This window comes from Anser cygnoides, chromosome 5 (assembly GCF_040182565.1).
Source record: "Anser cygnoides isolate HZ-2024a breed goose chromosome 5, Taihu_goose_T2T_genome, whole genome shotgun sequence".
In the NCBI taxonomy this organism is placed as follows: Eukaryota; Metazoa; Chordata; class Aves; order Anseriformes; family Anatidae; genus Anser; species Anser cygnoides.
In genome coordinates this window covers 57,299,410-57,314,437 of record NC_089877.1, presented here as the reverse complement: position 1 = coordinate 57,314,437, position 15,028 = coordinate 57,299,410, and the positions used below count along the sequence as shown (strand labels likewise).

The 15,028-nt window shown below is 40.1% G+C and overlaps 1 long non-coding RNA gene across 1 annotated transcript; it reads left to right on the top strand.

The window, feature by feature from the left end:
* The first annotated feature begins 711 nt into the window (after positions 1–711).
* On the top strand, positions 712–12,867 carry LOC106037189 (uncharacterized). Its single transcript, XR_001207852.3, has 3 exons — positions 712–826; positions 9,739–9,942; positions 12,819–12,867. It is a non-coding gene; the product is annotated as an uncharacterized lncRNA (long non-coding RNA).
* The last annotated feature ends 2,161 nt before the right edge of the window (positions 12,868–15,028 follow it).

Below are 15,028 nucleotides of genomic sequence, written 5' to 3'. Positions count from 1 at the left end.
GGGAATCCCTGTTTAAAGTGGCTGTGGATGCAACAAAGTAATTGGAAGAGAGTTCACTCTCTTAATGGAGAGTTACTAAATAAACAAAGCATACCAAGCTTGGAAGGGCCTGGGAGCTGAAAATAGCTTGAGGCTGAAAGTTAACAGTGTGATAGATGCCCATGTTCTTACTCATCCTTAGAGGTCAGATTTTGGACCCAATGGGGAAAGGACAGAGAGCTGAATGAACCCTTCATCTGAACAGTGCAGCTCTTCCTATGGTCCCGTGGTCTGCAGCACAGTTCTCTATTTTTGCAGATGATGATGCCATGTACTTGCTTTGAAAAGGCCATGAAGATATATCTTAAAACTAGGTCTCTTTTATGCCCCTCTGCCCCTGCTCCTGTTCAAGACCTTTAGACCCCTGATTGTAAGAGATATCCTCTTACTATCCAGGTGTAATTTAACAAGGGAGTTTTACCCATGGCTTCTCTCCCAGTTCCCAGGATCATTTTTCTGTATTTTAACCAGTGCATATTTACAGAATAAAGAGCATGTGGTTTCAGCATCACCACAACCTCTGTTTTAGGAGAATAAGCCTCACCCAGCTATTACAAGAAAGGGTGTAGACAGCTGTTTCCAGGAGAGCCTTCCAAGCAGAGGGTGCCAAATGACCCCAGGTGTCTTAACGGGCTGTTGTGTGGTGTCCTACATCCAGAGAGAGGCAGCAGCTCCCCATACATCGTGTTCCCTGCTGACTAACTCCGGACTGATTCCTAGGCAGTCTTCTGTTTGTTTTGGATCCTATTTCTCTGGGACTGCCTACCTTGCACAGGGAGTTAAATAGGTGAGTAGAAAACCTTTGCATCTGGACTCTCTGATCCAAGGGTCTAACTTCAACTTGTGCTCGGTCCATCATCAGAGTAGCCCTGATCATGTGTGGCAAGTTTTGCAATGAAATTCACATCTCCCACATGCAGTTCCAGAAACTACTTTTTTTCCTGTGTGATTTCTAACCAGTGAAATTAGAGAACAGGTTACATGCAGGTTTAGTTGGTAATTCCAGTTTTGAAGAGCTGTGTTGGTTTGTCACAGACTTTTTTTAATGAAGAAGTAAAAGAAGTTTAAAACATGTTTTAAATATAGCAACTTGCTTCATGCAGTTAGCAGATAATTCAGGCAATCAGGCTACCTAATGTGTAATTCATGAATTCCTAGTAACACCTTGCACATTTCAGTCATATCTGCGTCACCCGTTAATTTATGTATATCCATACTCTTGTGTTTGCTTCCTTTCCATCTAATAATAACAATAGCGACCTCAGCACAAGGCTTCTTCAAGGACTAATGACCAGCTGGGACTAATGGCACCCTTGGCTACACTTCTGGCCATAAATGCCTGTCAGTCAACAACCTAGTCCTCAGAAAATGGCTCATGCCCAGATCATTAGTGCTTAACCAGTAGTTACAATGAAAATGAAATGCAAACATGGGATGAACTATAAAGAATTTCAAACTTTTTTACTAGGTAGAGTGAGTTTGCCCCTATATGAAAGCTTTGCCTTAACAAAAAATCGTAGCAATCTCTATTGACTAACATGCATGGAACATGTTTCTGTGATCGCTTCTTCTGCAATTATCCCCCTTAACAATAAATTCTGAGGCCAGAAAAGAGAGATTTCAAGCTGAGAAGTGCTCCCAAACCTCTCCCTTCCGAGCACAGACAGAGCGCTAGACAGGTTTTGGTGTTACCACTCATTTTTGTCCTGAACGTGGTCCTGCATGACTAGCAACATTCAGCCAGAGTTTCATCTTTTCATCCCAGTCCTTCTCAGGTAAATTGCTGTGTAAATTACTGAAATGCCATTGGAGTTAGCAGCACTAATCTCATTAGGAATGATAGGAAAACTATAAGAACTGCTGCAATTGTTTCAAGCCAGTGGGCAATCTTGTTTTTTATTCTTTTTCTAACAATTTTAAGAGGAAGTACATAAAAGACATGTTGAAGATTTGACTGAAGAAGTCTCTAGATGTTGTGTAAATTTTCAACATATAACAAGAAAAGCAATCCAAAACACTTGCCTATGAATTGCTGGAAATGCCAGAAATGTTTGTGAAGGCAAGTAAGAAAACATGGGTGTGATTTGACTGACAACCAACTGCTACCATTTATATTTTTTGCTGACTGGATGACCCCAGGAAATATTTATGCTGGCAAAATGGTAGGTGCAAAATGGGAAAATGAATTAAAGCTAAAGCTGGCAGGAAACTGCTTTCTCCACTCCCCTTAGGTATGTGTGGGTGTTCACGTATTTAGAAACTTAATTAATAGCTCTCAGGGACTTTCCCTGGCTATTTTTCAATGAAGCATGTTGCCTGTTAATTTTTTTTTTCTTTTTTACATGTCTATATCTCTAAATAAAAATGATAAATTTTGGCCTGAAAATACTCAAATGGGGAAATATGTCATCTTTCTCCTTCTATTTTTCAGAGAGTTGTTATCAAAAGATACTGGAAGACAGTCAGAAATGCTGTGTATTTTACTTTCTGATGCACCTCTTTCCAGCTGTAGATTCCTGAGCTGCTTTTCTCACAAGGGTCTAATCAATACTTTGCCCCTGAATCTGCTACCACTTTTAGTGCACACGTTCAGTCTTACTACCCAAGGAAGTCTCAAGGGTTAGGAAATTAAACAAATCTGTAAGTATTTCTAGGGTAGAGACCTTGGGGGAGACTTTTAGTCTGATTATTTCTAAGTGGAAGTGTTGTGACTGCAGTTTGGAGAGGTCACATCAGAAGTGCTAGTGTGTCAGTAGGACACAGCTGCCATCAGGAGATGACTTGGCCCCAAAAGCAGCAGAAAACATGCCCACTCTGGGTTTTGGTGTTGCTTGAAGCCAACCCTCTCGGGTTCCAGCTGTGCCAGTGTGTTGGAACCAGGTTGCTTTCAGAGTAAGTGAATCCAGAAGCTGTGCACCAGGGTCTCACTAAATGCACCCTCCAGGTGGGTGGACAGCCCTGAGTGATCACTCAGATGCAGCCTGCCATCTGCTTGGTGGGGACTTATGAACCAAGGACCAGCTTAAAGCTAACCTGAAATAAAGCTCCTGAAGTTGTGTAGGTGCAGAGCTTGAGGACCAGCTGCTGCAATCTATTGACAATTTTTTTTTCTTTTTGGTGTGTGTGTGTTGGTTTTGTTTGCTTTTTATTATTATTATTATTATTCAGTCTGATTTTTTTTGGATTATTTTAAATTTCATCGCTACTTTAATAGCACTGGGTGTTTTTCTTTCCTAGCTATAGATGTATTTTTTGTCTAAACATGTTGCAGACAGTGCAGAAATGGTTGCTGTTTTCCCTTCCAGGGACAATGGCATTTGTCAGTGGTTGAATCAAACTGTTTTAGGAAATCTTGAGACACTGAGTGCTGAACTGGAAGAAAAATGAGGTTGCTTCATAGAAAACAATCCATCACAAGAGAGTGCTGTGAGAAGGGCTCTCACTGGCTTTTCTTCTCTTTTGCATATGTCAATGTAATTCCCACTGTGTTGTCCATGTGTGAAGGGGAGATTTCTCTAATCATTTATCCTGGGAGATATATATATATATATATATATTTCATTCCCATAAATGTTAAATATAGATGGGTGTGAGATGACATGAGTCCAGTGCAGAGGAAACACAGAGGGTAAACCAGCCCATGCTCTTACTGAGATGTACCTTGAGGAATACAGATGTGTTCTAGCTAAATTTGTCCAAAAGCCTCTGAATGGGAGTCCATCATCTTCATAGTTTGCATTCATTCATCTTTTCCATTTATAGGAAAAGAAGGAAAAGAAGCTATCTAAATCAATAGGATTAAGCAGTATTTTGCCAATTTACACTAACACCTGGCTCCTTTTAGATAAGACCCAAATGAACATTAACTCATGCCAAGGCACACACTCAGACTGTTGACCTAGCTGTTTAAGCTATCATTCCTGAGATTTGGATGAACGAATGCTGGAACTAATCCTTCCCATTTCATGTAACCTTATGCCCAGGCAGGCATTCATGAAATGTTATCAACATCATGTGTCAAAGGACATTTAAATGTATTTTTTCTGATTATTTTTAAAGGGAGAAAAGAGAAATGAATATCAATCAATCCAATCATAAACCAAGCAAAACTATTGCATCCTATGTACACAACAGGTCTTTAACATTTATTAAAACTGATGTAAACATTACATTATTCAAAAAACAGAAAGCTCTGGGGAAACCAAAATACACATACTGAAAACAAAACAAAACCACCCACAAAATAAAATAATAATCAGTGACAGAGGAAGGATTGGCACATAATTACCTGCTATAGTAAGCTTTGCTATACCTTGGGAACTCTAAGTCCACCTCTAATATGAGTACCCATTTGTACAGCAAATGTGAAACAAATGTGCCTGATCCTTTGGTCATGGAATCCGTTGGGGCCCTTTGAGACCAACACATGCCCCTCGAGAATTTCAGGGCTCAGTCCTGCAGTTGCTTCCATGCAAGGAGGTTGTTACATTAGCATAAAATCAGCATAACCTTCACCCAGCTCCCCTTCATCATGTTTTAATCTGTACCTGGCTTGGTGCGCAAGGCTGTCCTAATGCATGAGGTGTAATCCCTCACTGAACAGCATTGAGTTTGAACATCCATGCCCTTAAATCACAATAGATTATTGTTGGTTTGAATTGATTAATTTTTTTGTCCAAGCAAGTGGCAGTGAGGGCTTGTGAATCATATCAGTGCCTGTGAATAGCCTGTAGCAGCAGGTGGGAGCGTGTGAGGACAACAGGGAAGGTTGTAATCACCCCAGTAGCTTGGTGTCAAATAAAACAAGAACAAGAACAGTGTTAGCTGCCAGTGAATGTTTGTCCAGTGCTTTTAGTGTTTTTGTTCTTTACAGCACTGTGCAGGTATGATTGTTAACAGTTGTATTAGTCTGAAATTACATTTACCTTCTCCTCCCTGGTCCTCTTGCCTACTCTGTATAATTGGGTTTGTTGTGGGGAGAAGCTGTTATCACAGTAATAATGCAGAAATGGCTAGATATACACAGAAGTCTGCCCTCTTCTAGTTAATTACTCCTACCAATTAGGTGTTTACCCAGGATGGCATTACTGTAGGAATAAAAGCCCTAGTCCTCCTCAATCAGATGGCATGTTTAATTGAGCTAGGACTTCCATTGAACAGCTGTACCTCAATTAGAAATTGATATCCATGAAGAAAGAGCTGTTGGCTAATTATGCTAATAAGATATTAGCCAACACCTCTACAAACTGCAGGCTTGTCATGTCTCTCAGTGGTACCTTATTTTATTGCAAACCATATTGAGGAGGATTATTTACTTTCTTGCCGCAGTTCTCAGGGGAATGCAATACTTAACTGCTTACAAAATATGCTTTCAGAGACCAATCTTACTAGCTTTTGGAAGTTTCAGGCTCAGGACTAGGTTTATCACAACCTTAAGGAGATTATTTAATTGAAACTGTTTTAAAAGAAAATTGAAGGAAAACTGCTTTTCAGAAACTGGTTTATAAGAGCCACTGGGAGCTCCACTGCCTCCAATCCATTTGTTCTAAGGAATGATTTGATGTTCAGAGGGAAGAACCAATGCTGGCCTTTATGTTAAAGACATGATTTTCATGCAATTCCTACGAGAGTAATTTAAAGCTGTAAGTCATGGATTTAGTTTCTTGTTGGAGACAAGAAAATTCTTCAAAAAAGTGTTTTGAATCTATAGTCCTGTTGGCTTCCATAAAAATAATATAATAATAATAATAATAATAAACGTTAAAATTGATTTAAGTAACGATTTGTCGTTACTAACCCTTTTAGAATTATACAGGGAGATTTGATACAGAGTGTGATTAGATCAGCTTTCTGCTTTAGTAGCATGCTGGTACACTGAATATGTAAGAGGAAATATAATTGAGCCTGTCCTTATTATAATCACTACTTACAAGTTAAAATAAGAAATGACCATTTCAGATGCTTGTTCTTTTGGTTTTTTGGTTGCACTTTTCTACTTCAGAGTCTGGCTGCAGAAGACAAGAACTTGTCTTTTGGGGCAATATCCCTGCAAAAGATCAGAGGTGAATGTTGCAAACCTGGTGTAGGCTCAGAGCCTCTGGAAGGCACAGCACCCATGCATGGCATGGCACAGTAACATCAACCCTGCCCCAGAGGGGGGAAGCAGTGCAATTCCTCTGAAGCCCCTCACAGCTGCTTAGTTTCCAAGGGAATATTTTCACAAGTGCTGAAGCTCAACATGGGAGTGTTAAGTTTGTTTGCTCTGGGTCCACATTAGAAAGTTGTGACAGTTGTTTATTATTATTGTTGTTGTGTTGTTGGACACAATAATAGCTTGTGGGTGCTGATTAAAGTAGCTATTCCTCTTTAATTAACTCTTTTCATAATTGCACATTGAAATTCATTATTTAAGTATCGTTAACATGCACCACTGCTCATTCTCTGGCTTCACAGGAGTTTTACTGGAATTTTTAGTTTAAGGGTCTATAAACTCTGATAGCTTTTAAGAACATACAAGCATTTTATTTTTTCCAACTCACAAATGGTTATTACTGCTATTACAGATATATTTTGACTAAAGCATTTAGAAAGGGACTATCACTTCATTCAAGGACACGGCCACAGATCGCCATTAATATTGGCAGTTTAATCCCTATTTAGATGCTAACTTCCAAATTATTTAACAAGCTGTGAGGTATATAAGACTTTAAACAATTTGGGCTTTATTCCAAATAGGCAACACAGACAAAGAAAGTGGATTATCCAAAGCACCTAGGCAAGGTACAAGCAGAACCAGGCCTACCGTCATGTCCACCAGTACACATGATGTCCTCAGTGCCATCTAAGGCAGTATGGTCCGTAAGATATGAGCACAGCGTTTGTACCACATGCCATGAACATGGTGCATAGGAACTGACCCTTCAGAAGACCATACCCCTGATAACCTCTCCAGTGATATGTCTAATATCACTGCCTGAAGCACTGGAGCTCACTTGTTCGTGTTAGGCCCACACAACTGGAAGGCACTGAACGTGCCAACTCGTAGTGCAGAAGTGAAGTGAAGAAACACTTAGTTTGTTGGGGTGTAGAGCAATGCTGAGAACAAGATCTGCAAGAGAAAAAATGTCCCAAGCTCAGTTTAATCACAGAATTAAAAAAGCGGGGAGTAGGAAAGAGTTTCTCAACACAAAAGTATTTGCTTCAGGCAGGAGGCACAACACTGTCCGCACGATCTCAATTGCCACATATTCTTTCAGAATTTGTTCTTGTTGCTTTCAGATACTAGCATGGTAACAAACCTGCCTGTCTGTAAACATGCTATTCAGTATTCCCTTCTGCCTAGAGTCCGAAATATTTATGGAACTCTTTTTAAGAAACATACATCTATTGAAATCTAAACACAACTGCTGCGAAGTTTAATGCTGTCAGACCTTCTGAGTAAGCAACACTGAAGTTTATACCTGTATTGTAAACGGGGAGAAAAAATATTCCTAAAGTTAATTAAAAAAGAAAACCTACCTCTATTTGCATTCATAAAAAGCTAACCTGACATCCCAAAAGCAGTTATTATATGTCAGCATGTCATGTGCATTGGGAATATCTGATCCAATTCACAGCTCATAAATGTCTAATTAAAGAAATATATATACAACAATTTTAATTGGTTCATTGCATCATTTGTTTTTATTATGGTTTTAAACTCTTGCTTAATAGTCAGAGCTAAAACTCTCTCAGTATACAGGGAAAACAAAACAAACAAAATAACTTATGAAGAATAAAGGTCTCAAACAATATAAAGATAAGTAGGAGTTCAATTATCACCATGTATACAGTGAAGGGCTGAATGCTAGTTACAATATAAATCTGGGTTTTAATACATCACTGTGTAGATTCAATCTATCTATCTGTGACATGCTTTAGCAGAGCCAGAAAAGTCAGTGTAAAATTAGAAAGTTGAGCCAAGTTTTAGGTTCAGTCCAAAACATTAAGCTGAAGAATGCGGTAGATGCATCTGAAAGAGTACATTAGTTCTGATTTAAAAAAACAAGAGAGAAATTAGAAAATTATGCTTAAGGTTAGCTTTGTCACTACTGATTTTTAGAATATTGTAGGAAAAAAAGAAGTTAAAGAAGAGATATCTTATGGCTACCTCAGTTTTTATTTAATACCTGATAAAGAAAATTCAATTCATAATTATTTATGAACCAACATCAAGGAGTTTATTACTTTGATTACTCACTAATCATTTCCCATAAATGCAGTGACCTAAAAATCCCATATAATCAATAAAGTAGTAAGTTCCAGATTTAAATCACTGCACCTTGTATTCTTGAGTAAACCTTTGGGTAATTTACAAAGGCTGTTGAATTTTATAGTAAGTGTTTTTCAAACCAAGCTGGATTCTAAACAATAATGACTTTTTAATGTGGATCTGTGATTACATTGTCATAGTGAAATACGACAGTCTTTGACTGCATTCGAAATGAGGCAGAGGGTGAATTACTCCAAAGGCATAGATTACCATAGCCTCAGGTAAAGCAATCTTCATAAATTAAACTCCAATCTAAAGTGACCTGTCACTACAAACCTGTTGCTACTCCCAGTAACTTAAATTTCAATGTTCAATTTGTAAACAAGTTCTTTTCTTATTACCACAATGGGGGAGAGTTACTTTGCTAAAGTGCTCTAAAGTAAGCGGGGGGGTTGGGGGGGGGAGGGGGGGGGGGGAATTATACATAAGCATTTTATGGGTTTCTTTTCCATAATTTCAAAAAGCTGTTAGTTTCAGAAATGCAACTTGTTGTCTGCTAAAATGTTTAAGCCTTTAAGATATCTAAAGCTGTCAGCTGAAGGAGCCTTTGGCATAAACAACAACTACAGCACTTTTCTAGCTCACTCTTGACAAACTGAGCATACTTGACTCATATGCTCAGCAATAACATCTACAGTTTAATGATAGTCAGAACTGTTTTGTACATTTAGCTGCTTGAGCCAACATTTCCCAAGGGGCTTACTGAGTTTGCCATTTTTCATTCTGGGGAATCTGGGGAAATCTAGTTCATAAATGTGTGTTGTTGTTTTTTCGAGGCACCAACAGCTGTCTGCTGAAAACCATTGTGTGGTAACCAAAGACTGAGGGCTTCATTAAGGAACAGCTTTGGATAGAATGACTGAAAGAGTCCCACAGCAGCATTTTCAGAGCCCGTCCCCAGTTGTGGGAACCCTTCAGACACAGCAGTCCTGACCCACTGCAGTTTTCAGCCCAGCCTAGGAGAGAAAACTGTCACCAACTTTAAATTATTTAGTAAGCACGCTGCAGGCTATTAACTGTGACTGGTCATCAGCTGCTACATGAGCCCCTCATCAATCCCTGCAGAGTTAGGCAGGTTATTCCAGGCAAAGGATGGAGCCAGACAGGATGGGCAGCTGGGAACAGAAACTACTGCAACTATTCCTCGATATAATCTCTACACGAAATAGCCTAAGCTTACTAGATTGCTGGAAAAATATAGGCCTACTTGGTCACAGCAGCATCGTACCCAAAGATTTAAGCTCCCATATGGTTACATGGCCCTTTTAAGCTATCTATCACAGAAATTTATTGACAGGCTTGTAACTTTAGGGTGCTTGAAGACAGGCTGTTATAATCTCTTCACCTCCTTTGGCTGTTAACGTTTATCTTTACGGGTTACTTTCTAGGCTGCTGGTGCTGAACGTGCTGAAAGTGGGCAGCTGGAACCAAACATCACATGCAGTCTTGTTCTCCTGAAGGGTTACGGTGGGAACTGTGAGGGAGAATGAGAGGAGTGAAGGCTGAGTAGCATCTCTGTTATTCTACCTTGGACATTTACCAAGGAGTGTAAGTGGATTGAAATCAGGATTGAAATCAGTCTGCTACACTGGGTGAGTGCTCTTCTCTTTCATGTCCAGCACAGAGCTGTTGATTCTGCCTTGTCAGTGCAGCTAAAATCACATAAAGATTATTGTTCCCAAAGTCCTACCAGGGGTTCTGTTCTTCACAACATGGGTACCTCGATAGCTGATTCAAAATTTGTAAAGACTGAGGCAATCAGAAACTGGGGGATCAGAAAAAGGGACTGGAGGAGGAGAGCAGAGAGTCGAGACATCTTGAAATATGAGAAAATAGAACAGCTATTACCACCATACATTCATGTCCAGCTTTTCCATAGTGTAGCTTTTGGCATGAGTCATAATGCTCACTTGCATCTCCCTTCACAGCTTTTATCCTACTCATCTCTTAGCCCAACTACTGCTCTGCTGGCACTCTTTGTGCCACCAGCAGAAGCTTATACAAAACCAAAAGTTTATCACATACTTTACCACTGTTGCATACGATAAGAATAACATTCGACCAAATTGACCATAAAAAATGCTAAACACTGCACTGCACGTGCATCGATATTTACTTGCACAGGTCCAGCAGTGGCAAGAGTTTCATTGTCCACCTAAGATGTAATGGTGCCCTGGGAACTTTTGGGCCCAGAGTCATCACTCTGCTTTTTAATTCCACAGCTCTCTCTCCTCCATGAACATGGTTAGTTCATGCTTCATGGCAGGTTCGCCATCAACATAAATACTTTTTTAAAGAGCTGAGCTAATTCCTTGGAGTTCAATGTTTTGATTTGCAGGAAGCAGGACCAAAGAATATCTCCTTCTGCATCTTTAAGAAGTTGCTTAAGGAGACATCAAAGCATTCTCTTTTTTACTGCTTTTGCAGCTGTCTTGTGGGTAGCAAAGGAGAAAGTTTAAAAAGTAAGGATGGAAGGTGAAACATATAATTTAATCGATACAAGAATTAGTATGAAAAGTTTTACAAAAATATTTTCAACTGTTTTTTTAGACTTGCTTTTACAGACTAAAAATTACAAGCCCATGATGGCCGGTAAAGTCCAATATTTCTTGCAACTAGTTAAATGAACAGTAGTTAACAGTTACCCATACCAAGTTCAATCCGTTTTAAGCAAGACCATCATATTCATACAATATTGTTCTTTTCTGTTAATTGTTTTTCATTGGTATGCTTTTTAGTTCAATAAAAATCTCAGTTTCACTTACATGATAAATGTTATGTTCTCACAGTGTGGGGTCTGGGTTTGAATCACAGTCTCAGTTCTTTGCTCCCTGGGATGACAGGTTTATATATAGGAAGGTAATGAGGCAGAGAAAGGTTTCCCTGTTCTTCCCCCTCTTGAGAGTGTTAAGCCTTCCTTATTAAGAATGACAGAGGTCTAGGTCATGAAGATGTTTCTGAGGAACCAAGCATAATGAGTTGGAGAGAATTGAATTTATTATGTACCTAAATTCATGAAATATGAAGTTTGCAAGAGACTTTCTTTCAGATGAGTATCTTCTTCCTCATCCTAATTAGGTATTAGTATCTTGTCCAATTCCTATTCCCTTCTCTTCTTTTTCCATGTTTTATCCATCCTTTCATCATACTCATTGAACCTGGTGATTTAAGAAAACAGGTATTGTACAGGTGTTTTGTGTCTGCCAAGCAGTTTGCATCTCATGTAATTTACTTTGAGTCCATGAACAATTTCATCCAAACTCTATGCCTAAAAAGATATCACAGTTTTGCAGGAGTCATGAGAACAATCTGCTGTTGTTTGTCTCTCCACAAAAAAGTTCTGCAGACATCTACATTACAGGGATAGAAAAGAAAAAGAAAGCCTAAAAGAGAAAGCTGTCCAAGTTAGCTTATTGATAATATACTGTAGTTTGAGGATAGTCAGCTGAAATAAACATAAAAATAATCTTCCAGTTCTCAAAGTTATGTCTGTATTTGCAGGGAGATATAAAGGCTTCAAGATGCCTCCAGGGTTTTTCGCATTTTTTATTTTGGCTGTGTATATGTGCAGCTGTGCAAGTCCTGATATTGATGGGTAGTTCGACACATGGTTCATGCCCAGATTCTGTCATGTTTCCAAATATTGTGATTCTACAAAGATTTTTTTCCCACTGAATTTGCTTGAGACACCAAATATAACAGACACTAGAAGCACGCTTCATGCTATAGAAACACACAGATATAGCTTCTACATTTTCCTCCCCTTCCTCAGAAGCATGCTTGGAAGCTCTTGCTCAGTATGTGGCACTCTTGTTTCAAGTCTTCCTTTGTCTGTTTTCAAGCAACATTGCTTACAAAATATTAATTTGTTCCTACTATGATGAGGTCCTCTATTGAAAGACCTCATATTATTTTTTCCTTGCATCACTCTGTACACAAGAGAGGACATGGTCACGGAAAGAAAATAAATTAATTCTTTCATTTCCCTTATCACTGTCCAGGGTTTGGCCCAGCCTTTCTTACTGAATGCTGCGTGGGACTTGTTCTGCCCACAGATTATCACAACACAGGGGCCAAAGGAGGCCAAACTAATGCTAAGGAGACAGAATTATCTGAGATGTTTTCTGAGTACTTGCTTCATACTTTAAGTGGTCCTGGCGCACCTAGTTTTTGTTTCTGATAATCAGTGACATAAAGCCAAAGAGATCTTGGTGGATAAAAAGGTGGGAACAATGCAGAAGGTGTTCATGTGCTCTGTTACACAATGAAAGTAAAGTGTTTTGAGCTGTGCAGTCTGTTTTAATGGATTAATAATGAATTGTAATTTCACATCAGTGACATAAAAATAATTTTTAATCATTATAAGTTTAATTGGAAAACAAACATCTCTGAACTGTTCACTCATTTTGTAATTCAGAGTGACTTTTAACTGCTAAAATACAAATCTGTCATTTACTGTATTCAACAGCCAGTAGCGGAACACTTTTTCCTTGAAAACACCCCTGAAATCACCAAGGCAAGTAAGCTTTGAGTTCACATCATAAGCCAAGATCACTTCGAAACTTCAACATTTTATAGGCCAAACTGTATAATTGCCACCATTCCCACAATGTTTCAGTCAGTGTTTAAGAGCCTCTAGGATTATTTTTGCTTCTTCAGGCCTGTCATACAAAGCTTTCCATCTTCACCTTGTCACCACTGACTTTGGAAGAACCTCGCAGTGTTACCTTCACCCATCTCTCCTGGCTCCCTCAGCACAGCACTACTTGTTTATCTCCCTGTATGTGACCTGTCATTGCTCGGGGAAAATTGTCCCCCTGTGGGCACAGAGCTCACCTTCTCCCAGCTGTCCTCCTGTCTGCCCCTGTTACTCATTGGCACACAGACACAGGAGATGCCTGGCTAACTGCTCCACATCTTCTGACTTTGCTCCTGAACACCTCCAAATTCTCTGCTCAGCAGCCCTCAGCAGTCTTTATTTTTTTCTTCTTTTTTTTTTTTTTTTTTTTTTCTTTTTCCCAGTCAGCTGGGTCAGGTAGCACGATACATATTTTACACAGTGGCTTGATATAATTTGGGTTTTCAGGGGATATTTCAAACACCAGGGAACACACTGGGTGAGAAAATAGGTAATTTATGGAGAAATGGCATCTTTATGTCTCAGTACGACATCAGCATGAGGCTGTGGGTCAGGGAAGGGTGACAGTGGGGCTGACAGTGGGGACAAATGGGTCAGAGTGAGGTGAGTGGGGATTTTGGGTGCTGTTCCTTCAGCTTCTCCCTCTTGTGTTGCATTGTAATGCAATGACAGGTACTGCAAGACAACACCCAACCAGCTGTGAGGTGTGTGTAGGACACCATGGGAGGTGGGACAAGGTCCAGAGCTGTGCTCCACCATGAGAGACTCAGGTAGGCAGGAGACTTGATGGGGAGGTCAAGAGGTGACAGAGAAACATAACCATTACCTCCCTGCCTCCCCAGCACATCCTCATTTTTGACTGTGTCTCAGCTTTTGGGGAATGTTTGTAAAATTCATGCCCATGCATTTTGTAAGGAGCAGGTAAAGGAGCTGTGGGAGGAGCTGCACCACTGCCGAGGCAGCCGACACATTTTGACTGCAGGCACTTGCTTATTGCTCTGCTGCCAAGAATATCAATTGGATACTACACTTGCTATTGATCCAGAGGAAGATTTCTGTTGTTGTTGTTGTAAAAAATGTGAATGCATTATGCTATGTCATGTAATGCTATAAAGCAAAATAAAAGGTACAGGAGGGAGAGCAGCAGAACAGAATGACAGCAGCGTTAGTGCTGCAGGTTTTCCAGACTATAATGGGGCTATCTGGAAGACGGACAAAAACCGTGACACATCTATGGGTGTCTGAGTCTGGAAATGATTCAGCTCCTCTCTGCCTTGCCTTGATGAGATTGCCTGCGATGACTAACACTTATCTGTCAGCCTGGCTGATATCACTATTTGCAACATCTTAAGTAAGCAATAAGCGTACCTGGAGCTCCCAGGGGTGTTCAAGGAAGAACCTGGAAGAGGGGTTTCACTGTCCTCCTGTACCCTTATCCAGCTTAAGCTACTACACACAGGTTGATGAGCTATGTGGTGCTAAGTGGATTCTGTGAGCCTCCTTCTCTACCCATCTCTCTTCGCTGTACTTCTGTGTCTGAAGGGGAAATCTCCTCCCATGGGTAGACAGTAGGGCCCATGAGGCCTATGAATTCTGGAAAGACCTCACATACCCATGAGGCATATAAGGCACCCACAAAGCAGGAAAAGGTATGTCTTTGAGCGGGAATGGGCACTTGGAGGCTGAGCTCCTGATCTGTCTGCTGGCTGGCACATCTCTCAAGGGAGGGCGATGCTTCTCCAATCAGACTTTAGTGGGTTTGCACTGAGACAGAGATAAATAAAAGTTTCTTCACCCCTGTTCTGCACTGGTTGTTCCCTCCCAGTCATGAGACAACCTCTCACAGTTTTGATTTTCTTTCACCAACAGGCACAACTGTGGCTGCTCATGTCAAATTTAGCAGAAAAATCTTCGGTGCTCAACAGCTCTGATTCCCAAGTACCTATTACTACTCAAAGTAGTAGCTTTGTGCCAGAGATCTATCTTGTCTTCCTTCAGACACAGCAGAGAATCAATGGCTCCTGTGGTGCTTTTCCGCC